Below are 5,444 nucleotides of genomic sequence, written 5' to 3'. Positions count from 1 at the left end.
AAAAACTAGGCCAAAAAGTTCTCAAAATCATTGGTGCCAGTGGTTCCCTGGTTGACTGTACAGAAGCCTGAAAAGACAGAGAGATGACCTAACTAGTCTAAAAATGTTCTTATACTTTAAAACTATTTGGGGCCAAAGAGATGGCTCAATGATTAAGAGCCCTTAACTGCTCTTTCAGAGGACCAAAATTCCATTTCCAGCACCCACCTGTAACTACAGCTCCAGAGGATCCAACATCTCTTCCCTTCACAGGCACCTGTACTCAGTGTGCACATTCCCACACAGATGTGCACATATGTACATAAATAAAAATAAAATACTTTAACTAGATGGGGTGCATGTCTTTGATCCCAGCACTCAAGAGGTAAAGGCAGGCAGATCTCTGAGATCAAGGCCAGCCTGGTCTACATAGCAAGTTCCAGGCCAGCTAGGGATACAGGGAGACCCTTTCTCAAAAAAAAAAAAGAAAAAACAAAACAAAACATTCAAAGGGTTTTTATTTACACCCCTGCATGCACACAGCCTCCTGCACCATCAACATCCAACAGAGTAGCAGGCACTGTTGTTACTGCCAGTGAAGTGGCAGCAACCTTTAAGTTCATAGTTTACATTAGTGCTCATTCTTGGTGGTGTATAGTCTGTAGGTTTTGACAAACATAAAGTGGCATGTATCCATCACTAGAAAAGCATACAAAATAGTTTCATTGCCCCAAAAAACCATCTGTTCAACCTATTCATCCCCTTCTCTCTCAAGCCCTGATAACCATGTATGAGGTCTGCTCCCACCCATTCTAAACTTACACTGGCTTGATCATGTACAGGACTTGTGCAGGCAACCATAAGTGCTGTGAGTTCATGAGTGCATTAGTCCTGTCACATCCAGAAGACTGTTTCACAGCAATCCTCCCCCACCACTGACTCACAATCTTTCTGTCCCCTCTTCCAAGATGTTCCCTGAGCCTCAGAGGAGAGGGGGGAATATGATATTGAGGGAATATGATATTGATGCCCCATTTATGGCTGAGCACACCACAGTCACTTTTCCTCTGCACTTTTGGCCAGTTGTGAGTCTGTGTATTAAGTATTATTTACAATAAAAAAGCTTCCTGGATGAGGATTGGAAGCTTCAGTCATCTATTGAGTTAGAGATAAGCATTAAAAAGACAGTTTTGTACTGTGTTCATTTAGCAAAATAATAGTAGGTTTTCCCACAAGGCCTATGAGCCCCCCAGCCATGGATTCTTGGCCAGATTTATAGTAAAGGCATGAGTTTCCAGATTTACAGTACAGGCATGGAGCAGGGCTTAAAGCCATCAGAAAGCAGTTGGTTAGCCCTGTAACATTTATGCCACTATTGCACTATTGGGCATATCTTGCCAGGCCAGTCATTATTGTAGCTTGCAGGGTTCACAGCTGGGTAAGACTATTGATCCGTCTCCCCCAGCAGCCTGCATAGCACTATCTGATCAGGAAAGCTATACTCTTAACGTTCTATGTAATCTTCTAAGATTATTGCAGTTTTGTTTACTTACTAGGTAGAGACCTTGAAATATAGCCCTGGGATGCTCAGACATGTTTTATTGGTCTGTGGTGTTTGTATTAGCCTGAGAGGTTTTATCACTCTGCACTAATGTTTTGAAATTCTATGATGTTTAGCAGTCATTATATCTATTGATAGAGATGTAAAACTAAGAGAATGGAAAGTTTACCATATAGTTTAATGAGGCCTGGTCCAATTAGTCCTAGAAAAGTATAGATCAAATGTGTCAGAAACCTAAACTACTGCCAATGTTACCTGCTTTTGTAAACTGAAATGACCATTTGACTGGGTCCTAGCCCAATTTGCCTTGCCTAGTTGTAGATAAAAAGTTGGCAGATATCCTGACCCATGCTTGGGATACTTAACTTTTAAGTTATGTTGGCTGGGTGAACTCAGAAAGGAATTTCCTGAGATAATATGGCCCATCATGAAAGGAAACATAGGGCCCGAGTGTTAACCATAAAATGATGATGTAAAATGACTATATAATCCTCATTTGTACTCCAGTTGCTGGCCAGAGACTCTAAAAGACATTGTTGCTTCTAGGACCCTCATGCATGAGTAAAGAATAAAGGAGCTTTCTGACTCTTTCCTGGGTGAATGCTTGGTTTCTTTGCTGTTCGAAGAAGATTTTTTCCATAACACTTCCAGAACTGTGAAAACTTGCCAGCAAGGAGGAAGTCTGCAGGTCAGCACTAGCTTGATTGCTCCATGCCCTGTGACCAAAGTGTGTATTGTCTTCATCAATTGGGTCTTACCATCAAGTTCTGGTGGACAGCTAAGATCAATGGTCTTTGGGATCTCCTTACAATTCTGTGTATTTCTATCTCACTGTTCTTTGTTTTCATAAAGCTTCTACATTCGTTATCTTGAATACGTAAGTTTTTAAAAAACTATTTGAAATTAATGTAATATATATTTTATATCAATAAACATCCAGTCAGAAAAACGGGTTCTCCTGTAGTTATTTCAATTAGTAAATCTAAAACACACAAAAAGGTTTCAACCCAGGCGTGGTGACCAAGTCTTTAATCCCAGGACTTGGGAGGCAGAGGCAGGAGGATCTCTGTAAGTTCAAGGCCAGCCTGGTCCACATGGTGAATTCCAGGCCAGCTGGGGCTACAGGGAGACCCTGTCTCAAAAAGACCAAAAAAGATTTAAAATGTATTGGAGGAGATAATTAAAAGCAAAAGGGAACAGTGCTGAGTATGATGATGCACACCTATCGTCCAGTACTCAGATGGTAGAGGCAGAAAAATCATAGATTCAAGACCAGTCTGGGCTACAAACTGAGACGTTGTCCGAAGAAAACAAACAAAAAAGCAAGAAGGTTACAAGACAGTCTCCAGACATGAGTTACTATAATGGACTCCTCTCTGCCTTCAGGTTGGAAGAATGAAAAGGAAAATAGTTTTACCCCAGGCCTGTCACTGATCCTCTGAGGCTACTATTCTGCTGTTGCTAGAGAATTTGCCACCAATAGGAAACCAGGAGCCATGTCTGCTCCTGGACACTGCACATGAGACTCCTGTGCCCAAGGAATCTACAAACTCAAAGCTGGCATGCTGGCTCACACCTGTAATCTCAACACTTGAAAGGCAGAAATGAGAGAATCTCTACAAGTTAGAGGCCAGCATGGACTACATAGTAAGTGCCAGACCAGCCTGGACTATAGAGTGAGACACTGTCTCAAAAAGAAAAAAAGAATTCACAAGCTACAAGCTGTGTGTGATTCTTGGAGCCTCTTCTGTCTCCACTGGAACCAGAAAGGCATGCTACTGGGATTGCAGGCCAATCCCACCCTGGAGTGAGGAGAAAGGCTCAGTGGTAGAATGTGTACCTATCATATGATAGGACCTCAGGTTCGGTTCCCAGTGTCATAGACAACAGAATCCTACTCCTGAGCGAGCAGGAGAGCAGAAGGCAGGCTTATCCATCACCAGCACTGCTGCAGCCGTCTAAGGATCAGATGCCTCCACAGAAAAAGAAAGACAAGTCTTCTCTGTTTCTCCCACATTCCATTCTCCTCCAAAATCTCTTATGGGCAGAACCAATAGAAAAGAAGAGCGGGAGAGATGGCTCAACAGTTAGGAGCACTGGTTGCTCTTGCAGAGGATCCAGGTTCAATTCCCAGCACCCACATGGCAGCTAACACCTGTCAGTAACTCCAGTTCCAGGGGATCCAACGTCCTCTTCTGGTCTTTGTAGGCATTGCATGCACATGGTGCAAATACATAGAGGCAGACAAACCACTCATACACATAATATAAAATATTTTTAATAGTCTAGGAAACAAGTTGGAGGTTTCCACTTGTCTATATTACAGAAGAGAGATGGAGACTGAAGCCGGAGCTAACCCTAGTGTGTTCTTGAACAATAGCAATTATTTCTTTTTTTATTATTCTTTGACAGCTTCATACATTATATATAGTGCATATAATGTATTTTGCTCTATTCATCCCCCCCATCATTCTCATCCCCTCTCACTCCTGCTGAACCCTTTCTCCCTAACAAGCTCTCCTCCTGTTCTCATGCTTTTATGTGTGTGACCCACCGAATTTAAATAGGGTTGTGGCATGAACATGAGTTAAGCACAATTTGCTGGAACATGAGCAAATTGTGGCCACACCACTAAAGAAAATGACTCCCCCCGCCCAGCAACCATTAACTGCCAGTTGCCTCCCCCATTCATGATTGAATGTTGACAGCAGGTAACCACAGCTGCTGTGATATCATGAGATTCCCCAATATGTTCAGAATGGGCTTCCGCCATTCAGTTACGGCCTGGAGATCAAAGACAAAATTTCAAGGGGAGAAGAAACACAGCCTCAAAATTGTCATACAGCAATCCTTCTGAGGTTTTTCGTTTGCCAGACTGCACAATCACATGAGCCAGTTCCTTTTAAATGTCTAGCTCTGGACAACCCGCAGGCCTCTCTCTGGGGTAAGTGGATCACGCCCTCTGTGGATTGACCCCCCCATTCACCCTCCCATCTAGGCCTGCGGTGTCTCCTCCTAGCCTGGGTCCTGTCCCATTCCTTCTCTTGGCGCCCCAGACACCTGGGGAAACACCACTGCTTCCTGATCCTTTGAACCCAGACCAACCCAGTTCCTTCTGGGGTCCCCAGGAGCTCTCTGGGCCTGTCCCCACCCTCACCTCTCTCTCCTTCCCTAGGCCTCGCTCCAGAATAAGTCCACACTGCCCCCAAGCCTTGACTCACCCAGCCCATTCACCCTTCCATCTCCGTCACCCATCTCTCCTCCCAGCCTGAGACCTGTCCCATTCCTTGCCTTGGCAACCCAACTCGGGGGTGGGGGTGGGGGAACCACCACTGTTTCCTGATCCTTTGCATCCAGACCAACCCACTTCCTCCTGGGGTCCCCATCCTCCTTCTGGGGTCCCTCTGGGGCTGGTCCCGCCCTCACCTCCCTCTGCTTCCCTGGGCTGCACAACCCACCAGCCTCTTTCCTGGATGCTGGGGCTGACCTTTCCTCTTCCTGATCCTATGCATCCAGACCAACCCAGCTCCTCAGTGCAGTCTCCAGGAGCCCTTGGGGCCACTTCCCGCCCCATCTTCCTATGAATCTCTGGGTGGCACTGTCAGCAGCTGCCCTAGACCAGCATCTTTCCTGGGCCTGGCTCCCAGGCCAGTCCAATCCCCAAATTCCTGAGGCCAAAATCATTCCTGGAGGGATCCAGACCTTAGGAGAAAGCATGAGAGCATCTGATCCTCATCTGACTTGGGCCTCTGTGGGAACTCCTGAAGACAAAAGCAATCTGGCCACTCCAATATAAAATCAAAAGAGAGAACCAGAAGCTTAGAGGAACCAGCTTTTAATGCCCAAAAAGGAAACCACAAAGACACATAAGTTTACAAAAAGAAGCAGGCTTAAACTTGAAGGT

At 45.1% G+C, this 5,444-nt stretch overlaps 1 long non-coding RNA gene across 1 annotated transcript in view; it reads left to right on the top strand.

Annotated features, from left to right (window-relative positions):
* The window catches only part of LOC115071954, a 3,454-nt gene extending 965 nt beyond the window's left edge, over positions 1 to 2,489 (top strand). The window contains exon 2 of the long non-coding RNA XR_003851019.1: positions 2,087 to 2,489. This is a non-coding gene — a long non-coding RNA (uncharacterized LOC115071954). The remainder of the gene's footprint in view (positions 1 to 2,086) is intronic.
* The last annotated feature ends 2,955 nt before the right edge of the window (positions 2,490 to 5,444 follow it).

Source organism: Nannospalax galili, unplaced genomic scaffold (assembly GCF_000622305.1).
Source record: "Nannospalax galili isolate Female #2095 unplaced genomic scaffold, S.galili_v1.0 scaffold700, whole genome shotgun sequence".
NCBI classification, from domain to species: Eukaryota; Metazoa; Chordata; class Mammalia; order Rodentia; family Spalacidae; genus Nannospalax; species Nannospalax galili.
This window is presented reverse-complemented; position numbering and strand designations above follow the sequence as displayed.